Source organism: Heptranchias perlo, chromosome 21 (genome assembly GCF_035084215.1).
Source record: "Heptranchias perlo isolate sHepPer1 chromosome 21, sHepPer1.hap1, whole genome shotgun sequence".
NCBI classification, from domain to species: Eukaryota; Metazoa; Chordata; class Chondrichthyes; order Hexanchiformes; family Hexanchidae; genus Heptranchias; species Heptranchias perlo.
The window spans coordinates 46,351,976-46,365,975 of NC_090345.1; the positions used below are offsets into that span (position 1 = coordinate 46,351,976).

The following is a 14,000-nucleotide window of genomic DNA, read 5'->3' on the forward strand; positions in this document are numbered from 1 at the left end:
GCTGCTGCGCTTCCTACATTACAACAGTGACTACACTTTGATTTGATTTGTTAGTAGCTATCTTATATTTATACAGTCTTATTCCGGACTCACTAACAACTGGTAACAGTTTCTCCACATCCACCTCATCGAGCTCCTTCATAAATTTAAAGACCTCTAACAGGTCTCCTCTTAGTCTTCTCTTTTCCAGAGAAAAGAGTCCCAGCCAGCTCGATCTTTCCTAATAGTTGTATCCTCTCAATTCTGGTAACATCATTGTAAATCTTTTCTGTACTTTCTCCAATGCCTCCATGTCCTTCTTATGGTATGGACGCCAGAACTGCACACAGTACTCCAAGTGTGGTCTAACCATGGTTCTATATAAATTTCTGCTTTTGTGTTCTTTTCCTCTAAAAATGAACGCAAGCACTTTGGTTGCATTCGAGACCCTGAGCAACCACATCCGCAGTAAGTACCAGGCAATGATCATCTCCAACAAGAGAGAGTCTAACCACCTCCCCTTGACACTGAACAGCATTACCATCACCGAATCCCCCACCATCAACATCCTGGGGGTCGCCATTGACCAGAAACTTAACTGAACCAGCCACATAAATACTGTGACTACAAGAGCAGGTCAGACGCTGGGTATTCTGCAGTGAGTGACTCACCTCCTGACTCCCCAAAGCCTTTCAACCATCTACAAGGTGATGGAATACTCTCCATTTGCCTGGATGAGTGCAGCTCCAACAACACTCAAGAAGCTCAACACAATCCAGGACAAAGCAGCCCGCTTGATTGGCACCCCATCCAGCACCCTAAACATTCACTCCCTTCACCACCGGCGCACCATGGCTGCAGTGTGTACCATCCCCAGGATGCAGTGCAGCAACTCGCCAAGGCTTCTTCGACAGCACCTCCAAAACTTGCGACCTCTACCACCTAGAAGGACAAGGGCAGCAGGCACATGGGAACACCACCACCTGCACGTTCCCCTCCAAGTCACACACCATCCCGACTTGGAAATATATCGCCATTCCTTCATCGTCGCTGGGTCAAAACCCTGGAACTCCCTTCCTAACAGCGCTGTGGGAGAACCTTCACCACACGGATTGCAGCGGTTCAAGAAGGCGGCTCACCATCACCTTCTCAAGGGCAATTAGGGATGGGCAATAAATGCTGGCCTTGCCAGCGACACCCACATCCCATGAATGAATAAAAAAAAAGTGCCTGCAACTCGAGAAACATCGGCTCAGCATTGTTGAGCTGGAGTCCGAGGTGCAGACATTGCGATGCATCAGCGAGATGGAGAATTACCTGGACACTTTGATCCAGGAGGCAGTCACACCCCTTAGGTTAGGTAGTAGTTTAGATTTGGTCAGTGGTCAGGGACAGGAGGGTGTGACTGCGAGTCAGGCAGGTTTGGGGACCCAGGATGCAGTGAAGGAGGAGCCTCAGCCTTTGACCTTGTCCAACAGGTACGAGCTACTTGTTACCTGTGTGGATGAGAACAAAGACTGTAGGGAGGATGGACAATTTGACCACGGCACCATGATACAGGAGGCCATTCAACTGGGAGGAGTAAAAATGAATATGGTAGTGGTGAGGGATAGTATAGACAGGGGGATAGATACTGTTCCCTGCAGACCGGGAATCCCGAAGGCTGTGTTGCCCGGTGCCAGGGTTAAGGACATCTTCTCGCAGCTGAAGAAGAACTTGGAGCATGACGGGGAGGATCCAGCTGTAGTCCACATTGGACCCAACGAAATAGGTAGAGCTAGGAATGAGGTTCTGCTGAGGGAGTTTGAGGAGCTAGGGTCCAAATTAATAAGCAGAACCTTAAAGGTAATAATCTCTGGATTACCACCCGAGCCACATGCAAATTGGCATAAGGTCAAACAGAGAGTTAAATGCGTGGCTCAAAGAGTGGTGTGGGAGACGGGGGCTTCGATTCATGGGGCACTGGCACCAGTACTGGGGAAAGAGGGAGCTGTTCCGTTGGGACGGTTTCCACTTAAACCGGGCTGGGACCAGAGTCCTGGCGAATCGAATAACTAGGGCGGTAGATAGGGATTTAAACTAAAAGTGGGGGGTGGGGGGTTCAGGTGAGGGGAAATTTATAAACCTAAAGAGAAAAGTCAAGGCCATAGAGCAGTGTAGCGCTTTGGGTAAAGATAAGCAAAGTGTGACAGGAAGGGGCAGAGAGTTTAATGGTCATAGTGCATCAGTAATAAGATCAAATCAGGGAAAAATAGTATAAAGTTAAAATTAAAGGCGCTTTATCTGAATGCACAAAGCATTTGCAACAAGATAGATGAATTAATGGCACAAATAGAGATAAATGGGTTTGATTTAATAGTCATTACTGAGACGTGGTTGCAGGGTGACCAAGGTTGGGAACTAAATATTCCAGGATACTTGACTTTTCGAAAAGAGACAGACAAAATGGAAAAGGAGTGGGGGGAGGGGGTGTAGCCCTGATAATAAAGGATGAGATAAGGACAGTAGTGAGAAAGGATCTTGGCTTGGAAGATCAGGAAGTAGAATCAGTCTGGGTGGAGATAAGAAATAACAAGGGGCAGAGAACACTGATGGGAGTAGTTTATAGGCCCCCTAACAGTAGTTATAGTGTTGGACAGAGTGATAATCAAGAAATAAGAGGAGCTTGTAACAAAGGTAATGCAATAATCGTGGGGGCTTTAATCTTCATATAGACTGGGCAAATCAAATTGGCAAATGCAGTTTGGAGGACGAGTTCATGAAATGCATTGGAGACAGTTTCCTAGAACAATATGTCATGGAACCAATCAGGGAACAGGCTGTTTTAGATCTTGTCTTGTGTAATGAGACCGGGTTAATTAGTAATCTCATAGTAAGAGATCCTCTGGGGCATAATATGATAGAATTTCACATTGAGTTCGAGAGTGACGTACTTAAGTCCGAAACTAGAGTCTTAAACTTAAACAAAGTCAATTATATAGGCATGAGGGGCGAGTTAACTAAGGTTGATTGGGAAATTAGATGAAAAGATAAGATGGTAGATAAACAATGGCAACTATTTAAAGAAATATTTCATAATTCTCAATGAATATACATTGAGGAATAAAAACTCCACAGGAAAAGTGATCCATGCTTGGCTAACTAAAGAAGTTAAGGATCGTATTCGATTAAAAGAAGAGGCTTCTAATGTTGTCAAGAAGAGTATTGAGGATTGGGAGAGTTTTAAAAACCAACAAAGGGTGACCAAAAAATTGATAAAGAGGGAAAAAATTGAATATGAGAATAAACGGGCAAGTAATATAAAAACAGATTGTAAGAGCATCTCCCAGTATATAAAAAGAGAGTAGTGAAAGTAAATGTGGGTACTTAGAAAGTGAGACAAGAGAAATTATAATGGGGAATAAGGAAATGGCAGAGATGTTAAACAAATACTTTGTATCTGTCTTCACAGTAGAAGACACAAAAAACATACCAGGAATTGTGGGGAACCAAGGGTCTAATGAGAGTGACGAACTTAAAGTAATTAATATTAGTAAAGAAAAAGTACTGGAGAAATTAATGGGACTAAAAGCTGACAAATCCCCTGGACCTGATGGCCTACATCGGAGGGTTCTAAAAGAGGTGGCTGCAGAGATAATCGATGCATTGGTTGTGATCTTCCAAAATTCCCTGGATTCTAGAATGGTCCCAGTGGATTGAAAGGTAGTAAATGTAACACCGCTATTCAAAAAAGGAGGGAGAGAGATTTGGGTGTCCTTGTACACAAAACACAGAAAGTTAATATGCAGGTACAGCAAGCAATTAGGAAGGCAAATGGAATGTTGGCCTTTATTGCAAAGGGGTTGGTGTACAAGAGTAAGGAAGTCTTGCTGCAATCTTACAGGCTGCACCTGGAGTACTGTTTTGGTCTTCTTACCTAAGGTAGGATATACTTGTCTTAGAGGCGGTTCACTAGATTGATTTCTGGAATGAGATGGTTGTCCTATGAAGAGAGATTTGAGTAGAATGGGCCTATACTCTCTAGAATAAAAATAGAAAATGCTGGAAAAGCTCAGCAAGTGAGGAGAAGGGGGAACTTTGACCGGAAACATTAACTCTTTTTCTTTCTCCACTTCCAGTTCTGATGAAAGATCTTCGATCTGAAACGTTAACTCTGTTTCTTTCTCCACAGACGCTGCCTCACTTGCTGAACTTCTCCAGCATTTTCTGTTTTTATTTCAGATTTCCACCATCCGCAGTATTTTGCTTTTGCTATACTCTCTGGAATTTAGAAGAATAAGAAGTGATCGAATTGAAACATATAAGGTTCTGAGAGGACTTGACAGGGTAGATGCTGAGAGGCTGTTTCCCCTGGCTGGACAGTCTAGTACGAGGGAGCATAGTCTCAGGATAAGGGGTCGGCCATTTAGGACAGTGATGAGGAGAAATTTCTTCACTCAGTGGGTTGTGAATATTTGGAATTCTCTACCCCAGTGGGCTGTGGATGCTCAGTCATTGAGTATATTCAAGACTGAGATTGATAGATTTTTGTACACTAGGGGAATCAAGGGATATGGGGATTGGGCGGGAAAGTGGAGTTGAGGTCGAAGATCAGCTGTGATCTTATTGAATGGTGGAGCAGGCTTGAGGGGACATATGGCCTACTCCTGCTCCTATTTCTTATGTTCTCTTGGCCTTATCAACTAGTGTTGCTGCTTTTAATGATTTATGTATACGTATTCCCAGATCTCTTTGCTCCTTGACCCCATTTAGTTTCTTACCTTCCAAGGAATAAGTAGCTTGCTTATTTCTCCTACCAAAATGAATCACCTCATACTTCGCTATATTGAATTTCATTTGCCATTGATCAGCCCACTCTGCAATCCTGTTTTTGCCTTCCTGCAGTATCTTGACACAGGAAGCAAGTGTGACAACGGGAAGTGCACGCTGACACAAACTGTTAAACTAAACAAACAAGAATAATGAGGGAGTCTGTTATAGTTTAATTATCCTTTGTGAGGCCAGATTCTGATTTTGAATTGGAGTCTTCATTAAATAATGAACAGTAAACTCTCAGTATGGTGAATTTAGATTCTCTTTGTGCTGTCCTGAGAGGACACAGCCTTGGGTTGTGAAAAATTGACATTCATCTTCTTATTGCAACACTGATGTAGGCTCCCTGAGGGAAGCATGCTTGTGCTATGACCACTGATGGACATCATCAAAAGTAACACTGTTGACTTGGCCGATTATATCACCCTCTACGGCCTGATTAGCTTCCCATCTGGAAGACGGGCAGTGACTGTATCGCTGCAGGCAGCTTCAGTCAGAATTGAAAGGACGTACGGTGGGTTGTTTTCAGTGCTGAGAATACCAAGCCAGTAACTCTGCCAAGATGTGCACTGATCTGTCAGTTCTCCACAAGATCAAGTCTAGATACCAGCATGAGTTGCACAAGCATTGTTTAAGACAGACCACCAGGAATACAAGAACTGTTATAGCTGCACCTCAGTATTTTGGGGCTGAACTCTCTGCACGGGACCAAGTAGTCTCCTGTCGGAGTTTTGGCGGGAGATGTAGGGAACCCCGGTGCATCTAACCAAAAGACCACACCGATTGGTAGCAGTGAACCTCCTTCTTCTACCAGTGCTCCTGTAACTCCATCCCTTGTATGAGGTAACCAGGATGCGATAAGCTGTGGGGAAGTCTGCACTTGCCTGTTGGTATCCCACTACAATCTTTCCAACCTCTCTCTGCGCCCAGCAACCATTAGAGTCAAGTTGTTATGATCTGAGATGTACTGTCCAAAGGGTGATGGAAGCAGATTCAATAGGAACTTTCAAAGGGAAATTGGATAAATACTTGAAAAGGAAACAACTTGCAGGGCTATGGGGAAAGAGCAGGGGAGTGGGACTAATTGGATAGCTCTTTCAAAGAGCCGGTACAGGCACGATGGGCCAAATGACCTCCTCCTGTGCTGTATCATTCTGTGAAGTTTATGTGCCATTTGGATCTGTCACAGTTAACTCCAGCTACATCACCTAATATGCAAATCAAATCGTGGCCTCAAAATTGCCTGGAGTTTATTAAGGGGATGAAAATGACTAGGGCCCTCCATTGATCCCATCCCAACTGGCAAGGACTGGGGGCATTTATATACACGGGGCACGCAGCCCATACCTGTGGAGGCGAAACAGAGATGACCACCCTAATGAGGTGGTGGGACTCGGAGGGGCACACTGTCACTCCAAGAGGGGGCACCTGAGGCCCTTAAAAGGCAACAAGAATGTTGAATCTTGACAGGTAAAACTTCTGAGGTCGATGACCTTCGATTTCTTTAATATTAGGAGAGTCCCAAATGCTCTCGGCAGGTGTGAGTTCCACTGGGATGAGCTGGGTGGAATTCTTGGGTAACTCAGTCGCACCCCCAAAGTCAGTGCAGGGTTAAGACGTGCGCGAGCCCCCCGCCACCATCCCCAACCCAAGGCGCAATATCCTGCCCAAGTTATGTGGAGTAGAAGCCCAGCATATACAGGTTCCACCCCAAGTTATGCCCCCTCCCCCCTCTTCAGTTGGGATGGTGCCCCATTTCTGCCTTCCCTGGCCCCCACGAGTTTGAGCCCTATGTGTGCAAGTGACTTATAACAGCGTCCGGCCTGAGTAAAAAAAAATGGCAGAAAGAAATAAAAATAAAAATAAAGGATTTGCATTTATATAGCGACTTTCACAACCTCAGGACATCCCAAAGCGTTTTACAGCCAAGGAAGCACTCCCGAAGTATAGTCACGGCCGCAATACAGGAAACTGATGAGATATTCTATCTACCCCGATGACACCCAATCCCAGTAGAATCTCAAGACCTGTCTTTCAGTGGTGGACACCTATGAAATATTACAGATTCTTAAATCTATCATTTTTGACCGTCTCATCAAAACCAAATCTATGGGCCGCACAGTGATAAATGATGCTTCCTGAATCTGGAAACTTTCATCCAGGGTTCCTTCCTTTTATTGGGCTAATTCTTCTTTGTTTTCCTTCATGTCATTCTGTCATCTGCAGAACCTAAACCCTTTTCTGAAATGTATTGAAGCTGTTGTACATTCCTTTTAAACTCTCTATGCTGGAGATATATCACACTCTGCCAGAAGTGCCGAGTCGATGATCCATCTCGACCTCCTCCCGATATCCCCACCATCACAGAGCCAGTTTTCAGCCAATTCGATTCACTCCACGTGATATCAAGAAACAGCTGAGTGCATTGGGTACAGCAAAGGCTCTGGGCCCCGACAACATCCCGGCTGTAGTGCTGAAGACTTGTGTTCCAGAACTAGCCGCACCTCTAGCCAAACTGTTCCAGTACAGCTACAACACTGGCATCTACCCGACAATGTGGAAAATTGCCCAGGTATGTCCTGTCCACAAAAAGCAGGACAAATCCAATCCGGCCAATTACCGCCCCATCAGTCTACTCCCAATCATCAGCAAAGTGATGGAAGGTGTCGTCGACATGCTATCAAACAGCACTTATTCACCAATAACCTGCTCACCAATGCTCAGTTTGGGTTCCGCCAGGACCACTCGGCTCCAGACCTCATTACAGCCTTGGTTCAAAAATGGACAAAAGAGCTGAATTCCAGAGGTGAGGTGAGAGTGACTGCCCTTGACATCAAGGCAGCATTTGACCAAGTGTGGCACCAAGGAGCCCTAGTTAAATTAAAGTCAATGGGAATCAAGGGGAAAACTCTCCAGTGGCTGGAGTCATACCTAGCACAAAGGAAGATAGTCGTGGTTGTTGGAGGCCAATCATCTCAGCCCCAGGACATCACTGTAGGAGTTCCTCAGGGCAGTGTCCTGGGCCCAACCATCTTCAGCTGCTTCATCAATGACCTTCCCTCCATCATAAGGTCAGAAGTGGAGATGTTCGCTGATGATTGCACAGTGTTCAGTTCCATTCGCAACCCCTCAGATAATGAAGCAGTCCGAGCCTGCATGCAGCAAGACCTGGACAACATCCAGGCTTGGGCTGATGAGCGGCAAGTAATATTTGCACCAGGCAAGTGCCAGGCAACGACCATCTCCAACAAGAGACAGTCTAACCACCTCCCCTTGACATTCAACGGCATTACCATCGCCGAATCCCCCACCATCAACATCCTGGGGATCACCATTGACCAGAAACTTAACTGGACCAGCCACATAATAACTGTGGCTACAAGAGCAGGTCAGAGGCTGGGTATTCTGCGGCGAGTGACTCACCTCCTGACTCCCCAAAGCCTTTCCACCATCTACAAGGCACAAGTCAGGAGTGTGATGGAATACTCTCCACTTGCCTGGATGAGTGCAGCTCCGACAACACTCAAGAAGCTCGACACCATCCAGGACAAAGCAGCCTGCTTGATTGGCACCCCATCCACCACCCTAAACATTCACTCCCTTCACCACCGGCGCACCATGGCTGCAGTGTGTACCATCCACAGGATGCACTGCAGCAACTCGCCAAGGCTTTTTTGACAGCACCTCCCAAACCCGCAACCTCTACCGCCTAGAAGGACAAGGGCAGCAGGCACATGGGAACAACACCACCTGTTCCTCTCCAAGTCACACATCCTGACTTGGAAATATATCGCCGTTCCTTCATCGTCGTTGGGTCAAGATCCCGAAACTCTCTACTTAACAGCACTGTGGGAGAACCTTCACCATACGGATTGCAACGGTTCAAGAAGATGGCTCATCACCACCTTCTGAAGAATAATTAGGGATGGGCAATAATGCTGGCCTTGTCAACGACGCCCTCATCCCATGAATGAATTGAAAAAAGCAGTAATAGGAGTAAGATGGACATTTATGATTAGCAATGAAGCAAGATCCTACACAGAAATTTATAAATGTAGATTTTTTAAATTAGATGGGAGAACATATACCTGGGATTGTAAACACTAGAGATGAAAAGGATCTTCTACCTGATGAGATACATAGGAAAAGACATTCTAACCATCTTTTTCGGGCTGATTTGATGAGCCAAGGCAGTTGGCCTTGGATTCAACCAGTAGAGGATACCAATTGATTTGACAATGTTACTGGGCCGTGCAGAAATTCAGCCATGTGTGGAAATGCAAAGCGCAAATTGGTGAGGTCAGAAATTAGCAGCACACTCATTACCTCCGACTTGCTTCCTCCCACCGTGCCCCCAAGAGATTAGTAAAGGAACACGTGCTGTTCCAGCACTTGCAGTTTTACCGAATTGCTAGTCTCCTCCTCCGTCTACAAATGCATTGGGAACAGTACCGACAGCTTTAGTTTAATGCCGTCAACTGTATATAAAGTGGATCCCACAACACAACGCAGGGTTCAAGCTGTACACTGGAGACTTCCACTACTGACAGGACCTTCAATGTCTTGACAGTTTTACGCATCAGAGGCATTTCTTTCTGCAGTAATGCCACCTTGTCTGTGCTGATTTTCAATTTGTTTATATATATATATATATATATATACACGTCCCAAGGGCTTGAGTAGTAACAGCTTAGAACTAATAAGACACAAAGCCTTGGTGTATATAAAACAAAACAAAAGCAACTCGGGGACAAATATTGTGACAATAATGAAGTACAGTCCGTAAGATTCAATTGCTGCAGCAAATTACAAACTGACCGTCAGAAAGTTAACAGACTCTTGTGGAGTCTGTCCCTCCATATGTAACAATTGCTGAATGGAGACAGCTTCAGAAAATAAGTTAAATATTTATCAACAGCTTTGTCGATCTTGGTTCACTGTAAGCTGGGTTTCATGTTTTATTAACCAACGCCTGCAATCGATAATTTTGCCCATTTTTAATTTTGCACAATAAAATAAAGCAAACATGACAAGCGTCTTGAAATATATGGAGCGTTGACTTAGTACAGGAAAGGAAGAACTTGTGTTAATAGAGCACCATATCGTATTGCTAGGTCAGCCTAAAGCTGACAGCCAGTGGATTGCTTCTGAAGTGTCACTGTTGTAATGGAGGCATAGTGCCGTGGAATCTTTTACGTCCACCTGAGAGGGTAGACGGACCCTCAGGTTAACATCTCATCTGAAAGATGGTACCTTCAACAGTGTAGCACTCCCTCAGTAGTGCACTCCCTCACTATTGCACTGGAGTGTCAGCCTCTATTACATGTTCAAGTCTATAGTAGACATGAACCCACGATCTTCTGGCTCAGAGGCAAGAATGCTACCAACTGAGCCAAGCTGACTGCAGCAGTCAGTGCAGTACTGAGGCAAAGCAGGCCAGCAGGGCTCCAGGTTCACTCCAGGGTAGGTGTTGAGTCGGCCAGGTAAGGGGGTCAGGAGAGTGCTACAATTGACCGATGAGCTAGGCAGGGAGAGAAGACAACCAGGTTTCACACTCCTGACCACTGTCCAGTAGAAATAAAAATGTAAAATAGAAAAATAAACATGCAGAACAGAAAATTCTAAGCAGTGCCCAAAGCATCAGCACATCAGAATATGTTCAGCTCACTGCACATTTTACATTTATTAAATAATTCAGCTGACCTCTGAAAAGAAACTAATTTTCAAAATCTGAAGCAATTTTTTTTAAAGATAAAGCCACTTTTCTTTGCATTTATCAACTCCTTTCTCTTTCATTGAATGTACTTAAATGATCAAACTAACATCTCGATTAAAAGCACTGCAGTTAAGGTGTTGCGCAGGATCTGTCTGGAATGTGTAGTTTGAGTGTAATGAGAATCAATGTGTATGAAAGCCCTGAGACCTGCTACATTGATACACAGCTGCAAATTACTGCCTAGTGTCAGATTCTCTTTTATTATATCAAACTAGCCCCAAGATATGTCCCTTCCCTCAGCCTCGGCAATGGCAGCGAGCACCCATTATTACAGATAACTAAGGCTAGTTCTTCAGAAGACCGCAAGCTAGGTTTGGATGAAGAAGGTTCATTTGATTTTGTCTTTCAAGAATACCAGCCCTACAGTCTCCCCATCTAAATGAGTCTAATGTCCTAGCCTCAAACGCAGATGTTGATCACTCTTTGTGTCAAGAAATATTTCCTGGCATCTATCCTAAACTTGCCTGCCAGAACTTTGAAGATTCAGGCTACTATATCATGTGGTTCTCCCCTGTTAATCTAGGATGCCCATGCGGCTGGCCAGAAGCTGTGTTTGCTGTCATTTATCAGATTATATTCATACAGGTAACTCTTCCATTCTTCAGAAACTGGATCACAGAAATTATACCCATCAATCACTAAGAGTAGAAGGCTTTATCCAAATGAACTGTCTGCTCGTGAAAGTTCTGGGGACCACTGTCACGAGGTTATATTGTGGGGGAATTGGCAGAGTGATATCTTGGAGTACAGATACTCATCACTCCCACTTTCATATCATTCTTCAATAAAGGAATGGTCCAAAGTGCAGGAGATTAAAAGTGAATTTTCTTCCTGTACGGAAGAAAGTATTTGCAATGTGTGCTGTTGTTTTTGCTTTCACCTTGTCACCTTCACTGCGGAGTTTGCCAATTTAAATAATGATATCGGCCGTGCCCAATCTGTGTTTGTGAATTAAAGAGTTAGCTCATCCATAACAACGAAAGATGCACTACTGCAAAATACAGCTCGTTTTTATAAACACTCTTTAATTCACAACCAAATAATTGAACGCCATATGGAAACCCATCTGAGAGTTGGTTTTAATGCAAACACCACTGTTAGTATAAACAGCCGCGTATGGAATTTCATCTTGGTAATTTATCTCATTAGTAATGAAAAACGCAGTTCTGATGAAAAGCATTACTTTCTTTAATCTGCCTGTTACCGCTGTATCCATGCGGGATCAGATTAATGCAGATTTTTTCTTTGTTGCTTATAATGATTTCAGAGATTATAATTTAATTCAAATGTGATATGAGACACTAAAGGATCAAACTAGCTTAGGATCTTGGTTAGTGCACAGTTCTGGTCTCCATTTTACAAAAAGGATATAGGGGCACTGGAGAAGATGCAATTTTTTTTTACAAGGATAATACCAGAACTGAGAGGTTCCAAGTATCAGGAAAGACTGAACAAGCTGGGGCTCTTTTCTCTCGAAAAGAGAAGACTGAGAGGTGATCTGATAGAGGTCTTTAAAATTATGAAGGGGTTTGATAGGGCACAAGAAGGGAAGATGCTTTCATTTGTGGGGGAGTCTAAAACTAGAGGACATAAATATAAGATAGTCACGAATAAATCCAAAGGGAATTCAGCAGAAACTTCTTTACCCAGAGAGTGGTTTGAATGTGGAACTCACTACCACAAGGAGTAGTTGAGGCGAATAGTCTAGAAGCATTTAAGGGGGGGCTAGATAAGTACATGAGGGAGAAAGGAATAGAAGGATATGGTGATAGGGTGAGATGAAGTAGGGAGGGAAGAGGCTCGTATGGAGCATAAACACCGGCATAGACCAGTTGGGCGAATGTCCTGTTTCTGTGCTGTAAATTCTATGCAAGCAATTTCAGAAGTAGCGACTGGAATTAAATTATTAAAACTTAACAATGCTGAATGTAAGTGCCTGTCTGGAACATATTTTCCCTTTTTGAGACTCTTTAAAGGCTAGAAGTTGGAGCACTTAGAGCCTATTTTACAAATTTGGACACCTGGTGCGTATTGAGAAATCTTGGATACGCTCCCCATGATTAAATGCTGTACCCGCCATCTTCCGATCTGTGCTCCCATGGGTGAGGCTCCCAGCAGGAGTGTGTGTTCAGAAAATTGGTCCACTTAATCGGAAGCTGGAAAATATTTACTTTTTTATTGCTAGCAGTACTAGTTTAATGTAGCTGTTAACTAAATCCCACATTTACACCCGGACAACCATGGTGGTAAGTCAGTGTTAAAATTACTGTCAGGCAGGATATCACCTGCCCCCAGACATAATTCTGATGTAAAACTGTGTGATTTGGCTGACTGGGGAATTATAACTCTAACACATACACACACACACACAAAGCAAATTAGCAGCCTATATTAAGATGCTTTCAACTTTGTGTGAGGCTATGGCAATTCAAAGGTAAAGTACAATCAGAGTATTGAACCAGAATTTATTTTCTCCCCCTAACAGAGGTGATGGACTCCTGCTGAGCTGGGTTGCTGTGCCCATGCGGCCAGTCTTTGTGTGCGAGCCTAGAAAATGACTTGCCGGTTATTTGACTGTGGTGGGATTACAGCCGAGCCTGTTCCTATCACGACCTGACCTTTTCATGTCTACCGGGCCTCAGTGGACATGGGTGAGGAGCAGGGACACGACCCTTTGTTATTCCAGGGGTACAGAGACTAACCTTTGTGCCCTTCACTGTAGCCCCAGCTGAGGCAATTAATTCAGCATTGAACCTTAGCCCTTCCTGGTCACATCGGACAGTGCATCTGCCCACTGAGCCTGTGAAGGGCACCTTTGAATGTGTCTCAAGAACAATCTGCACTAATTTTTCTGGTAAAAGTTAAGCGTTGCCAATACATTTTCTTATTTTTCACTGATGATCTGCTGAATAATTGTAGATAATTGAAATGTCATTTCTCTCATGGTGGAGATATTTTCACTGGTTTCCAGTTTAAACTGCTCCATGCACTTGAAAGAAATCACAAATGATAATGTCCTATTAACTGAGAAACAGCTTCAATTTTCAATTCAACCTCGCGTGCTGTATCACAGTATTACTGCAATTTCTATTTTGGACACTTTTTGGGAAGTGATTCACCCCTCATCCATCATTCTCACTCTATTTTCAGGCATTCATTAGAAAGTACTCCTTGGACTAGTTGGGAGAAGCAGTGCAATAATTTGCAATGCACAAAGCATATTGTCAGAGATTCTCTCATTAGTCCTCTGTCATTCTAACAGAGCACTTCCTACAGGATAGTATATATCTGGGAGAGTGTCAAATACAGCAACATATCAAGGACTTAAAAGGACATCATTGACTGTGAGAGAACACAAGTCCAATAGATTCAACAAGCCTCTCCCTTTTTGATGGACCTAATGCCACCTCCATGCTTTCTCACCACATCCCTC

General features: G+C 44.0%; 1 protein-coding gene across 1 annotated transcript in view; it reads right to left on the reverse strand.

The window, feature by feature from the left end:
* LOC137340214 (catenin alpha-3-like) overlaps positions 1–14,000 on the reverse strand; it is a 1,497,032-nt gene that overhangs the window by 57,530 nt on the left and 1,425,502 nt on the right. The window lies entirely within an intron of this gene.